Raw genomic sequence first — 19,870 nt, 5'->3', positions numbered from 1 at the left:
AAAAAATATAACTCAATAATCAGCCCAGCGGGAGAGGAAGTAATTGTAATTGTAGCTCCTTGAGAAGACTTCGTAGGATGCTATCAGAATAAAAATAAAGATGATAGAAAGATAGATAGATAGGTAGATAGATGATAGATAGATAGATGATAGATAGATAGGTAGATATTCTTTCTTCCCATCGCCTGTTCAATCTTAACTCTAGGTGACAAAAACTTTTGCCAAGTTGAAATCTCTGATAGGCCCTTTAGTTCAGCTACAAACTCTATAATAGAAGTAAATTTCTCCAACTTACAAAAATATCCTTTTTTTTTTGCAAACTAATTTGTCTGGTTTGGAATTACACAAAACTGTAAAGTTCTTTCAAAGTTAAAAACTTTTCCCTCCCAGCTTACCCCTGTCACAAGCTATTCAAGCACTGAAGGAAAGGAAGCATTGGTGACTTTTTATCATTCTTACGTTTCTATCCTTTCTTCCCCATTTAGTAGACTGCCCATGTCTATTTTCAGGGTAAAGTTGGAGTAGGAGGAATGGTAAGCAGCAAGAAGTATCTCGTTCGGCACTTTAATAATTCAGTGTTGTTTTCCTCTGGAAAATCCTAATGATTAAAGCTCATTTTCTCTCTTGGGTTGTCTTGGGGATTTCTCAGAATTCCTTACAGGGTCCCAGCAAGTGGCTCTTTTGCCTTGAGCAGTACTTCTTGAGTTGGCTTCTCAACCTTGTTCCTCAACTTCCACAGCCATTGCTGTACTCCGGCCCCTTTGGGTGTGGGTTGCTTCACCCTCTGAACACCGTCCAGAGCACGGTTGTTCCTTTTAAAGCAACCATTAACCAACCACTTCCTGCTAATTATGCAACTTTGACCTTCTATCATAAGAAAAGCAGTAATTTACAAATGCAACCATCTACCTTGCTACTACCAACTCATTCAGCCAGCAGCTCCCCTTTCACATTTTTTTCAGTCAACTCTGACACTAGCTCATAGTTTCCTATATATTCTAGAAAACACATAACAGTTTCCTCTGAGTAGTGTCTTCACAAGACTTGAAATGAGGAGTGATTATCCACCAACCCTCTCAAACTTCTTCACCACACGGCACCTACTCTACTCAAATATGTGCTCCAGTTTCTACAAGCTAAATTCTTTTTAATATCACCAGATTGGTGACAGATTAAGTATTGCAAACTGATTTTAAATACCTCCTTTATAATTCTCTATAGGTCATCTAATGCCTTGCTTTGGAATGTAGGACTACTAATCCACTTATTTGTGTTTTATTTCTTAGCACCTGAGCAAAACACAGAAATGCCACCAACAGCCAAACACACACACACACACGCACACGCACACACACACACACACACACACACACACACACAAATTCAAACTGGAGTCCAATTTCAAGAAGCGGCACCAGGGTGTAAGGATGTCAAACTAAATATACTATGAGGTTCCACACTAAAAATACAAACAAAGAAGCCTGAAGCATATCAAGTATCAAATCATAATGTTCAGATTATCACAGGGACACTCACTAAATTCTTGCATTTTATAGTCTGCTTTGAAGAAAACATTCAGTCTTTAAAAATCAAAATTTAGGCTGAATTTTAGAGCCACAGGGTGCCCCGGTAGAGCTCAGGAAGAGCTGTCACTTGCTGTGTACTTATTCCAATCAAACTTCCATTAGGTAATGATTGTTATTCCCACTTAGTATGGGGAAAAAAAAAGAGCATGAAGCTTAAATAAACTAAGTATTCTTACTATGCCCATTCATACACAGTTGTTAGGTGGTGAAGATGGGATTTAACAACAAAGCCTAGACTTCTGCTGTTTTCTTAATGCTCTGACTTCAAAAGTTGTTAGAGGAGATACTCATAAATTCCAATGGTATTGGATACAAAATCGGATTACATATGTATTTGATAAAGTGTAATAAATTTATGTTAGATCATTGAAAGGAAATAGAATGATTTCATTTCTTATCTACCCTTTGAAGTTGTTATCTAAAAGATTAATCAGGCTTTCCCATGACACAATCTGTAATTAGACTCTGGGTCCTGGGTTCCAATAGACATGAAATCTGGGAAAACAAGGCTATGCCTGTGCGCTAATCACTACCCTACTCTTGTTAGGGATACATTTGACACCACATGGCTTCATATGGAAAATGAGTAGCCAGAATATAGGAATATCTCAGCTTCTGAATAGCCAGACGATGGGAACTTTATACTTATCATATTCACAAATCAGATATTTTGAACTGAAAAGCAATATTTACCCACATGGTGTTCTGAGACTCATTTAAGTTCAAGTCAGCTGTGATTATATTTTTCTTGGTTATACATAAGTTAAGCTTAATGATTGTGGTGTTTATGTATTATTAAAAGTATATTTTAGTTAAGCTGATGCTTAAATAATAACTTGGGAAGATCAGTTGTAAAGACTACAGGTGATTTTGATTAATATTGTACAGTTTCTATTGTTTTTATTTTATCATCATCAATTTCTTGTGGAAAGAAAGTGACTGCTACCAGTGAAGTTGGCAGCACTTTTAAAAATACCAAAGCCTTCAAGGTGTCTGTTCTATTTTTCCAGTTGCACTTACACATCAGAGGAATAAGTATATTCAATTTTTTATATTGAATTTGTTCTGGAAAGAGATATCTGAGTAAGACATGCCTGGACATTTCTTTATTTGTTTCAAAGGCATGATGCGGTTATAAACTTCGAATTGATTGAGAGGTTTCAACCAAAAACTACATTAATCTATTTTCTCTCCCCACCAATAGTTATTATTATCAGTATGATTTAATACTACTACCAAGCCAAATTTTCTAGCTATAACTTAGGTGAAATTAACATACTTTGAGAAGTTTTGCCAGTTTAATAGGTCTCTCTTTAAGATACTGTCAAAAACAAATTTGATCTTGTAGAAAAATCACGAACTTTGGAATCAACCCAAGATTGATCCAAGTCCCAGCTTATCCATTTACTAGTTGAATGAGCTTTGTCAAGTTCAAAATCCCTGAACCTCAACTTTCTCACCTCTATAAGTCTTCTGAGAGTAAAAGATATTTGTGACCTGATGGGTGGTAGAGGGTCAAAAATTGGAAGCTGTGATAATTTTGAGTGTCGAGTGACTCATTTTTAATCTTTATTCCAAATCATCATTTTGGAGCTTCAGACCTTAGTGATGACAGTTATTTTTCTGGCAAAGGGAGGTGATAAGCAAGACTGATTCAAAGGCTTCTCTTTGCACAGGATGAGAAAGGGAGTTCTGGTGGGATTAGAGACCCTTCAATGCAGTTCTAAGAAGAAACAATCACAAGTGACCTGCCTTTCCTCCAGGCTGGAGCAACATTTCCATTATCTTAACATAAAAAGAAAAATTTAAATGCTAATAAAGGCCTTGCTTCTCTAAAGTAATACTTTTTTGAGAATCAGCATAGCCTAAAAGTTAAGTGCTCAAGGTCTGACTTTTATATTAGAGTACTCCAGAGAAACAGGATCAATATATATATAAAGAGATTTATGATAAGTTATTAACTCGCACGATTATAGTCTCGGAAGTCCCCAAATCTGCCTTCTGCAAGCTGGACACTTACGAAGGCATGTGGTGTAGTTCGAAGGCTTGAGAGCTGGAGAGCCAATAACATAGATTCCAGTCCAAGTTATGAAGCCCTGAGTACAGGCACATCAAGGGCAAGAGGATATTGAAGAGTCAGCTCAGGCAAGCAGAGAGAGGGTGAACCTCTCCTTCCTCCAACTTTTTGTTCTGCTCAGGTCCTCACTGGGTTGGATGCTGGCCCCCTCATTGAGGAGGGCCATCCACTTTGCTCAGTCTGCCCATTCCAATCCTAATCTCCTCCAGAAACACTCTCACGACACGCTCAGATAGGACGTTTAAACAGACGTCTGGCTATCCATGGTCTAGTCAAGTTGACCTATAAAATTAACTATCACACCTTCTAAGTCTGACACTTCCTAGCTTTGTGTTCTGTAACTTTAAGCCATTCACATAAGGGTTCCGTGCCTCAGTTTTCCTGTCTGTGAAACAGACACGATAAAAGAGTGTGAAGAATAAATCAGTTACTATTATAAATTGTTACACTAATATTTTATTCTATACTTGTTAATAGTAAATACTCAATAAATGTCAGCCATCATCAGATTTTATACTTTATTTTTCTCCCACGTTTCAGTCAGTTTCCTCACCGTATCCTCTGTCTTCCAGCCAGTAGTCAAGAAAATGCAGAAAAACTAGAATGTTGGTAACCATAAAAACACAGCTTCTGGTGTGTTAATTAGTCATGTTCCTATAATTTAGACACAGAAATGACCATTTATGAATTTATTCACTATGTATATGGAGTACTGCTAATTTTTTCTTTTGTTAACAAAAAGGTTATTTAGAATTATTTAAAAACCAGATTAATGCTTTATTTAATCCTATTGTAAGCCTGCAGAGTAGTTATATATTTACTTCTTAAATTTACCAAATTTGAGAGTGAGGGGAAGACACTGAAGAAAGCAGCCATAAAGAGAGAAGAAGGGTAGTGGGTGCTGAGAGAGAGACATCACCTCCTCCCTCGGATGGCACTTGTGGCTGTCTTCACTAGTGTCCATGTGTTATCAAATCACTGGGACAACTTTCCCTAAGTCCCATTGCTTACTGATTAATGCTCCATTCTCATTAAAATGTAATCTTGTGTATATAATGAATTTAACATCAGGATCCTTCTGACATTAAAGATTATGAGTGCAGTATGCTTAATCACTATTAAGATATGTCCGGGTCCTAATCTCTGGACCCTGGGAATACCACCTTATGGTAAAATATGTGATTAAGTAAGGATCTCGTGAGGAGATGCTTATCCTGGTCAGCCCTAAATTCCTAATAAGTGTCCTTATAAGAGTGAGGCCAAGGGAGGTAATTCCCTGGTGGTGCAGTGGTCAAGAATCTGCCTGCCAATGCAGGGGACACGGGTTTGAGCCCTGGTCTGGGAAGATCCCACATGCCGCGGAGCAACTAAGCCCGTGCGCCACAACTACTGAGCCTGTGCTCTAGAGCCCACGAGCCACAACTACTGAGCCCGCGTGCCTAGAGCCCATGGTCTACAACAAGAGAAGCCACTGCAATGAGAAGCCCACCCCACACACCACAACAGAGAGTAGGCCTCGCTCGAGGGAAATAGAGAAAGCCCACGTGCAGCAATGAAGACCCAAGTCAGCCAAAATAAATAAATAAATAATTTTTTTAAAAGCACCTACTGTATGCCAGGTTCTAAAAAAAAGAAAATAAAGAGTGAGGCCAAGGGAGATTTGACAGAGAGAAGAGGAAGTAAAGTGACCATGGAGGCAGAGATTGAAGTTACATGGCCACAGGTCAGTGAATGCCAACAGCTCCTAGAAGTTGAAGACAAAGAACAGATTTCTCATTAGAGTCTGTACACTAGAGAGTACAGCCCTGTTGACACCTTGATTTCAGACTGCAGGCCTGTCCAGAACTTTGAGAAAGTGAATCTCTGTTGTTTTAGGCAAACATTGTAGTGATTTGTTATACAGCCTCAGGAAACTAACACAAGTGATTGAATAATGGAAGAAATTTGCTAAGACAACAATGAGAAAAGACAAGTTGATTAATCTACCCACTTCTTTCACAATAAGCCATTATTAAAATAACTTTTATTGGGACAATAATCTTGAATTCATTGCCTCTGTGGTGTATTTACAAAGCTGACATAAAAAGACATATAGAAAAGGCATATGTATCATGGAATATTGAATGCATGAAGTATGTCTATATATGTGTGCATGTGTCTGTTTTAGGGAGGAAGAAAGATGACATGGATGTAGGAATTCTGTAATCCTGAACTCACACCAGTCATAGGACTACTGCTTCACTTACGTAGCTAGTGTCTCAAGTGCAGTTGTGGCAACAGTATTTCCGGGTTATTTTTGAAAGGACATCATGGTTTAACTGCTGTAAGTGTTCATGAAATGTTGAGACTATAAATATAACTGAAGTTGAAATTAAGGGAGCATTTCAATGACCACAGGATTATTGATATTTTTTATCACTTTCCAAACATTGTGGAACTGTCATGAATAAACAAACACTTAGTATATAAACACCCACTTGCATTAGTGGCAGATATCTCCAGAACTCTCAGGGATATGTACAAAGCTAGGTAAACAGAGTGCAATGCTTTTACTTGCTTAGAATCTAAACAGAACATGTTTAGAGGAAAAAGTGTAAAGACACGTTTTAAGAAATACCAGTTACAATAGAGTATGTATCAGTGGAACACAAGCTTAATTGAAATATTCTATGGCTTACAGAGAAGCAATATGTTCAGGAAAAATCAAACAGGGTTAAACCAGTATCATCTACTATTATTTTTTAAAGTTTAATGAAGAATTTAGAAAGATTTAGCAATTGAGAAAAAGTAAGCATGTTGATCTCAGAACAGTATTTTAGGCAAATAATTAAGGCAAAAAATGTACATATGTGCATATATATGGATATATGTATAAACATATTTCAAAAATAACTCAAATGTTAATTTGAATAAATTCTGTGAAAATTTCTATTTACCATATGAAGAGCCGCCGTAGAGAAAATTGTGCTGAATATGTTTTTTAATCTTACAGATTTTTCCTCATTTCTAGAATGAATATAATCTTGGCAGCAATGGAAATGAAATCTTTAATAAGGGAAAACGTTCATATGAATATCAAGAATTTAAACCTTGCTTAATTCAACAACATATCCCAAATGGCACATTAAGACTCCTAGGCAGTACTATGACTCTTCCCCTGCATATGAGTCCCTTACTTCCCAAAGAAATATTTGTCATGCTTTCTTTTTAATTTTTCTTTTCATACTTCTTGTTTGTTTTTTCCTCCATTTTTATTTTTCATTATGAACTTGCTCATGCTTCATTGAGAAAATAGCAAAAAGAAACCTAGAATTCCTTCATTTTCCCATTACCATGTCTATACTATTTCTTTAAACATTTCTGTACCCATGCCCTTAGTCTTGTGTTTAATGGATGAAGTAGCCTTTGTCCTATCAAAGTTCAACACTCCGTTTGTGCTCCAGATCCTGTATTTTTGACATCTCTTCTGCAATTTCTTTGCCTTTCATTTGCATCATTTATTTATCCCTTTCTATTAGATAATTTCCATAAGATTTCCATATACTTTAGTGTCTTCTATTTTAAAGAAAAAAATCTTTGCTCTTACCGCTAGTCAATAAACAGCCAGCCATTTCTTCGCTTTCTGGCATGACGAAAATTCCTAGAAAGAATTTTCAATTAAGTACAGCCATCAAAACATCTCAGGCCACTAAATAAGACTTTTCTCCCCATAACTCCACAGTGAGTTAAATATCTCTCTTTAAAATCGCCAATGGACTACATGTGACCAAATCCAATAGTATTTCTTTGAATTTATCTTACTTGTATGTTTGGAAATATTCAACACAGGTGTTTATCCCACTTCTTAAAACATCCTTCTTTCTTGGCCTTGTCACAATGTGCACCTAGTTTTCCATGTCACTTAAATGACCCCATCTTCTCAGTCTTTGCTAGTTCCGCCTCTTTTGGTTGATGTCTAATTCACCCTCATATCATTTCTTTCATGAACTTTTAAACATGAATAATCTTATGTAAAACATTTATATTTTAGCCCCAATCTATTCTCTGAACTCAACTATTTACATAGTAACTCAACTTAGTATGTTCCAATTATGAGTATGTCAAAATTAACATATACAAAATACATTCTTGCTATAAGAATGTACCTTAGCAGTGCCTCACTTCTCGGTATACAGCACTTGATTTCACAGGTTATTCCTAGGAATAACTAAAGACCTAGAAGTTACCCTTGATCCCTCTCTTTTGCTCAATCCTCAAATCCCATGCAAAGATTCGAGAGGCTTGGAGATTTTTGAATGGACTCACAAGAATTCACGGAGATACTCATGTAAGACTTCTAATGATGACAGACATTGGAGGGCCACCCAGGCACAAATTCCCCAGCGTTCTTATGTGCACAAGGATACATTTTTTTTTTCTCTGAATTTAAGTGTCAAGATTTGTCTGACAAATTATGGTTTCAGGACAGTTCAGGGCAGGAGTTCACAGCAGGGTCATTTATGCCTCTTTGGTCATAGAGCTAAACTAGGCTGTCTAACCAATCCGTCAAGGGAAAGCCACTAATAAAAAAACAGCCATGGGTGCTCCCAGGGAATTTCAGACTATAAAAAAGACATCATAAATCATTTGTTAGTTATTTAGTTGCTGCCCTTATTTTTGCACAAGTATCAAACCAGACATTCAGGTGTCCCTGGAGATAAGAATAGACCTGTCCCATTTTATCCATAAAACAACTCTCTCATATCTACCTATCCTACAGGAAATTCTGTTGACTTCTATATGTAAGATATATCCCCATTTTCCCTGCTAATAACTTGGTCCAAAATACCAACTTTTAAAATTTAGGTAGTGTCAGTTGCCACTTAACTTATCCCAGTGTACACCCTTTTCTCCCACCCCATAATGCATTCTTCACAAAGCAGCAATTGGAAATATTGAAAAGTAAAAATCAAATCATGTCTCTCCCCCATTAAAATATTCTAATGTTCCTCCACTTTACCAAGTGAACATTTCTCTAAGTTTCTTATAAAGTTTAAAATACTTTATGATTATAACAACCCTATAAAGAAGGTGCCCTTATTCTTCCTGTACTAATACTGAGGAAACTGAGCCACAGAGAGGTTTAAAAACTTACTCAAAGTCACACAGGTTGTAAGCATTGAAGCTAGGAGTTGAATTCAGGAAGTCTGTGTCTGAAGGCCATGCTATTAAGCAGTAGGCTATGTTTTCTCTTGATTATTTGATTATATTCATAGAAAATAAAACCTCTGTGCATGCTTCATATACAGTAGTGTAATACGGAACACTAGTTTAAATCCTTAAAAGAAAAGTAAGGATACTCCACCTTCTTTTCTTACTGCTTAAAGCTGTCTAGTAAAATTTTATGTCTTAATCAAGTTAGGTCTCACAGACACAATAATATATGAATTTCACCCTTTATTAGGGAAATTGGAGCTTCATCTCAGGTTGAATTCCCTTCAGAAGCAAATGATAGGCTATGGTTTTGTATTTTTAAAAGCTTAGGCTATTTGAGTGCCACTACTGTTCATCACTATGAACAGGGCGTGGTTAAGCAGACACCCTGTCACAGTTAAAATACATAGTTGTCCTTTTTTTTTTTTTTAACATACTTCTGCATCTTTAGTTTCATCGCATCCAATTAACAGAGTATATCTCGCCATAGAATCGTTCACCATTCTTGTCTTTGGTTCTCTAGGGGAGGTGACAACCAAGACACTAATATTGTCAAAGTCAGTCATGGAAGAAAGTGTAGAAAAGTTCAATAAGGTTTTGAAATAAAATGAGATATTCTTGAAACTTAGTGAGGCAAAGGTTTTTTAAAGCTATTTTTTGCCCTTTAAAGTGTTCACATTGTGATTTAACCACATTATTACTAGGCGAGATAGGGGAATCTCATTTGATACACTTCATTGTATTTTATATTAAAATTCAGGGATTCTGAGGCTTTTAATGCATAGAAATGTAGCAGAATTTACATCTTCTACTTTAGTAATCAGCCATGTTATTGTCTGTTACCCTTTGCTGATTCCAGTGTCAGAAACAATACTTCTATCTATGTCTCAAACTGAATTCATATATGACTTTAGGGTACAATTGAAATGTTGCACAATCTTGCTTTAGCAAGTATAAAATAAATAGAACTCAAACAACAAAGCAATTAATTGAATATAATTTAATAACACAGGTAACTTTTCTCCACAAAATTTTGACACATACTTCATTATGGCAAAATATTTATATATATATAAAGATATTTGAAGTATATGTCAACATATATCTCTCTATATATACATCTATATATAGATAGATTTCTATATCTATTTCATTCCTGAAAAACTATTAGGATAACTTTTATTTTAAAAAAATTCACTGTAGTTTATAGTTAAAATGTTCATTCCTGGGAACAAGGTTAACACTTTTAGTAATAGTTTTTATTGAATTTGAATAATGAAAACCATAAAATGACAGTGTAGGTCCAGAAAGCTGTTCTTACAAGTAAATTAAGTTCTGATTTGTCACTATTAAAGCATCTCTCCGAGTAGGATGAGGCTCTTCAAATAGGTCCTTTGTGGGGAAAGGAAATACAAACATCATTAATCTTATATTTTTGTTTACTTTTAAGGAGTAAATATTTTAAGCACGATGCTATGATTTTTATGTGATTTAAAAAGTTGATTTGAAAATTCTGCTGTAAAAATACCATTGGCAAACTGCTTTGAAAATAGCAAGTGTTAAGTGCCCTATGTGATATTGAAACTCTATAAATCAGTCACAATTAAAACACTCTGGTATTGGTCAGGACACACAAATACATCGATAAACAAAATAGATAATCCAGGGATAGACTCAAAGAGTGAAGTTGGCTTACGAATATTTGGTAGTTCAAATACAAAGAAAGATGGACACTTTAGTAAATACTCATAAGCTATTTTGGTATCCATTTTGGGAAAAATCAAAGTGCTTACCTAACATTATACCCAAACTGAACTAATGGCACTTCCAACGTAAATGTTTAAAAACACTTTTTACTTATTTTTTTTATTTATTTTTTGTGTTTTGCAGTACGCGGGCCTCTCACTGTTGTGGCCTCTCCCGTTGTGGAGCACAGGCTCCGGACGCGCAGGCTCAGCGGCCATGGCTCACGGGTCCAGGCGCTCCGTGGCATGTGGGATCTTCCCAGACCGGGGCACGAACCCGTGTCCCCTGCATCGGCAGGCGGACTCTCAAACATTGCGCCAGCAGGGAAGCCCTAAAAACACTTTTAAATAACTATAGAAAAATCAGGAGACTATTTTTAAAATCATTTTGGGTATTGTAGATCTTGGGAAAATTTCCCAAGACCAGGGAAAACGTCAGGATTCATAAAGGAGACATATTTAAGTACATATAACATGAAACTCAAGTAAGACAAAAGATGCTGTAAATCAAGTAAAAAAATTAAGTGACAGACTGGCTACATAGTATTTTCAACACATGTAATCAAAGAGTTCTTAAAATTAAGATTAATAAAATTAGTAACAGAAAAATAAGTAAAAAGTTATGAACAAAATCTGACACACATACACAAGAAATACAAATTGTTAGTTAACATATAAAATGATTAGCTTTACTAGTAATTAGGGATATAAAACTTGGAAAAATAAAACTCCATTATTCCCATTTGGCAAGCATTTAAAAGACTGTTAAAAATCTAGAACTGGAGAAAGTGTCGGGTAAAGACACTGTCTTCCAGTAGTAGTGGAATTGTGAATTGATGGCTAAATTTTTTTTCTCGGACGCAGGTTTGTTTGTCTTTACCAATAATTTTAAAAATCTATAAACTCAACTAAGCAGTTCTCTTCTGGAAAACTAGCATATGTGCATAGATGAGAATATGAAAGAGTGATTATTGTTAAGAACAAAGTTTTCAAACAACCTTAATGTCTGTCAAAAGTGAGAAATGTATTTAAACATTGGTACCTCCCTGATATGGAAGTTCATGCATCCATTTAATGTGTGTATATTTAGAAGCAGCAATATGGGGAGATCTTAACTACCCACTGATGAATGGGAGTAGATTTAGTACATGTACAATGTTATTTCATTAAAAATATCTCAGCATGTGTGTCTCTGAATAAATCTGTATGTGTAATAAATGCATAGAAAATTATGTCAAGAGCAAAATGCAAGTGAAGAAATTTTTGCATTGCTATTGCTTAAGTTGTGATTAATTTCCATAATCACTCCCTACATGTGCAGTTATACATTTTTGGTCTATCGAAGAAAACCTATAAATTATAATTTATGCACTTGTGAAAGAACTAAGTTTCTGGACATTTTGTAATAATTTCTAAACATTGAGCCTTTACTCTGTGACAGGCATTGTACTGAGAATTGAATTTTAATCCTCATCATTTCCTATGAAATATATTTCACTATTAGGATTATACAAATCAGAAACTGAAGTTGATGAAATAACAGGTCTAAGGCCATACTACTAACAAGTGATATTCAGCATGAAGCCTTCTCTGGTTTTGAAGGGCACCTGACAAATGCACTTGATGTTACCTCTTATAACACCTGTGCCCAACTTTCTTTACTCTGTTCCACCTCTGTCCTCTAATATTTTTTGAAAACAGCAAACCTAAAAATATGTATTTCAATTAATAAATTGTAAAAAAAACTAAAAACGTGAGTGAATAGTTTCAGAATAATGTCTTAGAGGCTGTTCACTTTTATTTTGGATAAACAACTTATTAGGGAATCTGTAAGGCAGAATATCCATTATAGAGGTTCACATAGACACACACACAAGCATCACCATCACCACTTCCACCAAACTGGATGCATTTCAAGTGTCAGTATTTATAGTGTCTTTCATCATTTTTCTTGCATTGCATGTGAAATATAAATTAGTAAATACATAAATATAAATACTTAATTGTTACATTGAATCTCCCTTGAATCAGCGTTAGTATGTCATAGAATTTTTAAGTGTAGTTGACTTTATGTCTAAATATAAATTTCACTTTTTTTGTAAAATTACATATATCTTTAGTGTAAACAGTACTTTTTGTTAAGGAAAATGCCCTAAAGGTTAAGAATTTTAAAGGCACTGGCTAATGTATTTATATTGCAGTGCATTTGAATTTGTTATTATCTGCATTATCTCTTAGGAATAGAACTTGAAGTATGCAAAGATTAGAACAGAAGGGAGAAATACCGTTCTAAAAATATTTTAATTCTCTTCTCTCTGGCCCTTCTGTATTTTCCTTCCTGGCCTGTTGTCACTCTTTTCACTCACTCAAACACACTTAAAAACACATCTAGAGACTCACACACAGGCACAGCAAAGCAATATGTTTTAATGAGAATACATATACATATATGTATACATATATAAATATATTTATGTGTGTCTTGTTAACTCTCTAAAGATCTAGACATTTAAATTGTAGCTAATTATGCTAGAATAACAAAATATATCAAATTACAGGAAGCCAATTGAGTTATTGAGAAAGCTGGTTTTCATTTAACGTGATTTTGTAAATGATTTTGTAATTGCACTGTAAGAACAACCGTTAGGCTTTGCATTCCATCAGTTTTTTTTTTTTTTTTTTTGTCTGTGTCTCCCATTCACACACACTTCAGCTCTTCTCACCTTAGAATGGTGTAATGAATGGACCTTCGACTATGAAGTTAACATAGATCAAGTTTGTGGTTCAGCTCTGACCCTGCTAGCTGTGTGATACTATGTAAGTTATTTAAGTTGGCAGATCCTCAGTTACTCCTTTTTCTAACAACAAAAACATTGTATTACATAACAAAATACAAGATTTTAGCATATGGTAGAATAAACGCTTATTTTCTTTCTCTAATTATGTATTCATTTAGCTTTCTACAGAGAGTAATATATGACGTTTCTTCCATATATGTGGATTGGTTGAAGAAAAGCATGAAGGAGAGCTGAGAATTTTAGAGGATTATACAACATTTATATAAACTCGTATACTTATGTACTTATTCGTCCATTCATCCATTCAAAAACGTATTGAGTATGGATTACACACTGTTCTAATAACCATAAATACAAGATAGGCACAGTTCTTGTCCTCTTTCATCTGCCATGAAAGTAGACACTGAGTTCAAGTCTTTGAAGATAACTAAGTTACTTCAAAGTTTGTGATGAACAATATGTTATAGTTTAAATTATCATTTTATACCGTATAAGGTATTAGAAATGGAGTAAATCTGTATTATCCTTTGACATTATTAAAATTATATGGTTATATTAAAATATAACTATATCACATTAAATTTTCATTTGCAACAGTTTTAGAAAACAAAGTGATTCAATTTTAAAACAACACCAAAAATCAGTATCTATTATTTTTGATAGAGAAATTGATAAGTAAACATTTACCAAACTGATTGATACAGATAAGGTTTTCATGTAACTTTATGAATCTGTAATCTCTAGACCTGTATTAGGTCTTTTTACAAATGCCTAATCAAGAGTAAATGTTACATTCATGTAGCATCTGATGTCTGAGAAGCCCTTCAAATGGCGTGTGTGTGCAATAACAGAATATCAGTTGCATGCTTTCAACATTTCCTTGATCACAATGACATAATACTACACACACACACACACACACACACACACACTCACTCACTCACACACACACATACCCTAATTCTGTTTTTAAAAATTAAAAGCAATAAATTCTATCAAGCTTATTTCCCATAAGTTTTTAAGGTGAAATTGAAAACAAATTTTATTGTCGGAGTAAGGGGTTAAAGGGTTAAAGACTAACTTATCATTTGTAGCATTTAAAATTTTTATAATATCTTTAACATGATAACTGAATACCTGAATCCAGGAGACACACACACACACACACATTGCATCTGCAAATTTCTAGCTACGTGTCTTCAATCAAGACTGGAAATATTCCTACTCCAAGCATAACTTATGTTGATATTGACCAATTTTTTAATTGATTATCCAAACAGTCTTTGGTTTGTTTTTTAGTAGCCATGCACAAAGATAGCCTTGATTACTGAAAAATGGAGTCATTATTCATCCTTGAAACAGACTTCTTCTGAGGACATACATACATTCCCTACCTCAAAAACCTATTATTTGCATTAGCAGAATTAATGTGTGGACTAATGTCTCTGGATCAATAATAATCTTTTGTATTATTATAATATTGAATTACATTGTGAAACATGTATCAGAGACTAAGTGCACTCATTCACCATCAGGTATGAGAAAGTTAGAAGGTTGAAGAGTGGAGATTGAGAGGTGGATGAAGAGAGAGAGGGAGGTTAAGGTCTTACAGATGTTTCAAAGTCATGATTTCAGAACAACTGAAACCAAGGTATTGTAATTTAATAGAATCTAGGCCTTCCTTCCCATTATTGATTTAAAACACACAGATATATACACATACAATACTGAGGCAACTTTCACTTCTTTGATCTAATTGAATCAATTAGATTGATTGACAATTGACAATTTCTTCTTCTATGATACCATAACTTTTGTTTTAATTGCAACAAACAAACCAGTATAAAGCTGCCATTCAGTACTCATAATACAGCTTTAGAAGAATCAATTTTTCTATTACTCCAAGTTAGCAAGTAAAGATAGTAAAAACTAATCAATTACTGTTGTTAACTGTGCCTACCCAATTCTGCTGCCATATTACCTACGGTAGGAATCTTATCCACACTTCAATATGTGGAAAGATTTTCAACAGGATTTGCTTAACTTATGCTTAATAATTGGATAAGTTTAACACCAAAAACAAATTGTATATCTAGATGGTGAATTTGGTGGCAGTAAGGTACAAAAGACAAAATGCCTGGGACAATAAGGGAGATGACTTTATTCAGACTATTGCAATATGGAAAATGTTCATTATTAAAAGTATCTACAAGAAAAGAAGAGTAACCTGGGGTTTTATAGATGCAGGTAAACAAGAGAGTCATCGTTGAGTCTTAAGGAAGGACTGAAACTGGTCTTAACTGAGTCACTGAGGGAAGGTGAAGGCAGGTGTTCTCCTGGGATATGAGAGAGCAACAGGATGGCCTTTTTGAAATTAGCTGTTTCTGGGATCGCACTGGGATGAGATTTTCCAACCATCACTGCTTTCAGGGAGTATAAGACTCAGATGAAATGCAACATTGTCAGTTTTCTTTATTATCAAGAGAATAAATATGATTTGTCACTGAACAGGTCAGAGGCAAAATTAAATCTCTAAAGTAGAGTGAGGCAGGATTTAAGACAGTTTCTGGAGAATTCTCATTGGAGTTTGTTCCATAACACTAGTTGAACCATCTGTTGAATGGTGGTTGTAAAGACCAGAGTTTTATTTATTTATTTGTTCGTTTGTTTGTTGTTTGTTTTAGGGTCTTGGAGATTAGGCATCTAAAAGAAAGATGACCAAAATGAAAAAAGAGAAATGTTAACATAAGAGGTGTATTAGAGTCCCAGGGTTAACCGTGAAGATACCAGTGCTGTGGATTTCAAGAGGTCTATAAAGGAAAATCTTTCAGTTAGTTATGTAGCACCAGTGCTTGAGTTTCTTGAAAGTTTCAAGCTAGAATGTCAAGCTCTTGGTCATGTTGTCCAAAGTCTTATTTACCTCTTATATAAGGACCTACATGATCCGAACATCTCATCCGACTTCCATTATGGCCCGGTCACAGCTTGTCCATAACAAAGTTGGCCCATCCATGGTTTGCTTTGGGGGCGGTCATGAGGTGGAAGTCATTGAGTTTCATTCAGTTCACAGAGCTTGTTCAGATTCACAGGATAAGAGGGCCAGCTGCAAGGAAACCTGGAGTCCAAATGTAGATCTGAGAAGCCAGTTTTTTGTTCTCAGTGATGCTGAGTCAGGCAGGAGGAAGGAAAATTGGAAAAGTTAGATTGGAGAGATGTAGCCAAAGAACTGAAAATTTGCTAAGGATGAGCAATTTGGGCAAGTAACAGGATCCAGTACTGTTGTCTTGCAGTAAGGTAACAAAATTGTTTTTTCCAGGGAAGGAGGGAATGAGTCAATTAAATTTTATCCAGATAAGACAGAATTTGTGTATCCATCAGTTACTTGTCATTTACAAAAAGGTACAACATTGTTGAAAGACTATGCATAGGGTTTCAAACTGCTAACTGGGAAGGGCGTGCTATAGAAGATGCGTAGTTTTCCACTTAAACACAGAATTTCACTCTACAATTACTCCTCTTTTGACCAAAAATAATCTCAAAGAGAGATTGTTCTTTATTATAAAATATGATTGGTGTCATTAGATTAGGCCTAAACATTTATGTAGGAGAGGCAACAATGGTAATTTACTATATAGACATTCATAAGTTTGTTTTGCTGGAAGAGTTCAGAAGGAATCTCAGATTGGACTTTTAAAAGCATCTTGAGGCTAAGAAACCATGCCATAAACTCTCCATCAGAGTCTACCTGTGGCTCCTGTAAGTGTGGGCAAATTTCTCTCTCCTTGGTGACTCTAAAGTATGCTAGTATTCTTGAGCTTGCCAACAAATAAAAATAAAAAATCATCTTTACTCACTTGAAAGACTGAAAACTCTGTAAGCCAGATACCAGGCCAGTTTTCCCCAAAGGACTTTGTAAGCCTTGGCTCCATAAATTTAAGCTTACTTTCCTTAGTGTTTGCTCATATCTGATTATATTAGCATTATTCTCAGATATGGCATTCCAGGGAAGGACTTGGTTACTGAAGCAATATTTCCAATTATATCCTGGTACAAAGGAGGACAGATTCTTATTGAATTTAATGTAAGTAATTATATTGCCATGAAAATAATAATACTGAATAAGGGTTTCCAAATTCTGGAGAGCCATAGAGGGAAAAATATATATATAACTTACAAATACTTCATTTCTGTTTTACAAAGTATATTCTACTTAAATATTATGTTATAGATTGTTTAAGAGAAAGGGAGGGATTTTTTATATGTCCAGAAAATAAAACATGAAAACATCAACAGTATACCAAACAAAAACTACAATCGTATGTCATTAGTTTACTCAAAATTACTGCAGATGTGAATAAAATAGTCAGTTTGCATTTTGGGGTCTGTTTTTTGCTTCCTTTTGGTTTAACATATTGTGATTTCAGATACTGAATACTACAAAAGGTATTTTACTAATGCCTGGGTAATCCATTAGCTCAAATTATATTACTTTAATGTTCAGGAGTAAAATAAATGGAAATCATTAGCATGATCAGCATGTTGGTATTGTTTAGAGACTAGAGTACAAATTTGCGTAAGAAAATAAGAGCTACAGGAAAAAATGCTATCCATTCTGGTTTTAATTGACAGCTCCTGGTTATTTGAATGCCAGAACCTGTTTTTAAGTGCTTCAATTTACATATCTTCATGTGAACTCAGTGCTCATAAAAGGCAAGAAATTGACAGCCTCAGAGAACCCATCTCCAGCTTGACCCCCTGAGCCATTACAATAGAAGCCAAGCAGTCTCCTCAAGCTTGCATAAAGTGTGGTCCATGCGTGTCCACCATCAGGAAGAGAACCCTCACCCAATCATGTTGGCCCCCAAATCTCAGGCTTCCAGGCTCAGAAGCTTGAGAAATAAATTTCTGTTGTTTATAAGCTACCTAGTTTGTGGTGTTTTGTTATAGAAGTTCAAAGGGACTAAGACAGATAGATACATTATTACTTGAATATAAGGCATATATATATATATATTTTTTTTTTTTTTTTTTTGCGGTACGCGGGTCTCTCACTGTCGTGGTCTCTCCCGTTGCGGAGCACAGGCTCCGGATGCGCAGGCTCAGCGGCCATGGCTCACGGGCCCAGCCGCTCCGCGGCATGTGGGATCTTCCCAGACTGGGGCGCGAACCCGTGTCCCCTGCATCGGCAGGCGGACTCTCAACCACTGCGCCACCAGGGAAGCCCCTAAGGCATATCTTTAAACGTGTTACAGTTATCCTATCACGGAACAAGATAGCTAAGAAGAGAATGACTTTCTTGCCAATGAAACTCTTGAAGCAACTCTTTCAGCACAAGATATTCAGTGATATCTTAAAAACATTTTCTGCATATCATGGGAAATTAAACTAGATAGGTAAACTCTAGGTCCATTTTCAAAATGAATTAATAATTTGGTAAATTAATTAATTTAACAAAGATAATTTGGTAAGTTAAACCATTAATTCAAAATATTACTCAAGCCTTTATTAAGTAAATACCTGATGATATGAAATAATGATGATATATTTCCTTTCAAACCAGTAAGGTTTTCTATCTGGTGTTTGTATGTGAATCTAATTTAGAATTTCTTAACAAATTTCATTCTATCAAAGGAAAAAAAAAAAAACCTTTTTACTCCATTCTTTACTTCTTCATTGAACTTTTTTTCTTTTGACAATGTTAAAATGTATCTCAGCCCTGTGATGGTTGACAAATCCCCCATCTTTTTGCAATCCAAGAAAGGGCAACACTGCTCTTGAAATAAGTAGTTTTATTTGATATGTTTCATGGAAGATTTTTCACTGTGGAAATCTATAACCCTCTTTCCATACTGTGGGATTGTTACCAGTTAGCTGGCTCCTTTTTCTCTTGCATTATGATTTGTCCATAACCTTGAATCCTCCAATAGAATGTCAACAGAATTGCTGTGTGTGGCTTCCAGACCAGGAATTTAAAGATGTAATTATGCCTTCTCTTCCCTTCCCCACCCCCCACCCCCGCCTTTTTTTTCTGCCTGGATGCGGATGATGATAGACATGGGCAGAACCAATGAGAGAAGAGTCCCTGAATCACTTCTTGGAGGAGAGCCAGCCACTCGACAACTAACTAACTGACAAACTAACACCCATTTGGATCATTACATGAATACAAAATAAACTTGTCTTGTTGGTCCGCTGAAAATTGTTACATCTTAACTGAAACATTTCTTACATATACTAATGATGAGTATGTTCATTCTAGGATACTGTGAATCCCCCCTTCTCTCTGAACCTGACTTACATCCCTGGATCAGACATGTAAATCTGACAACGTAAGATGTATTCTTTTCTCTCAAATTGCATTCAATTGCAGTAGATTTCTTTACCATTCTTTAACCACACATGCAAATTGATTCATCTGTTGGTCTAAATCTGAGGGCTATCATAGATTAGGTAGAATATTATATTTGACTT

This window comes from Orcinus orca, chromosome 4, assembly GCF_937001465.1.
Source record: "Orcinus orca chromosome 4, mOrcOrc1.1, whole genome shotgun sequence".
NCBI classification, from domain to species: domain Eukaryota; kingdom Metazoa; phylum Chordata; class Mammalia; order Artiodactyla; family Delphinidae; genus Orcinus; species Orcinus orca.
The sequence above is the reverse complement of the archived record's forward strand: the minus strand, read 5'-3'. Positions refer to the sequence as shown.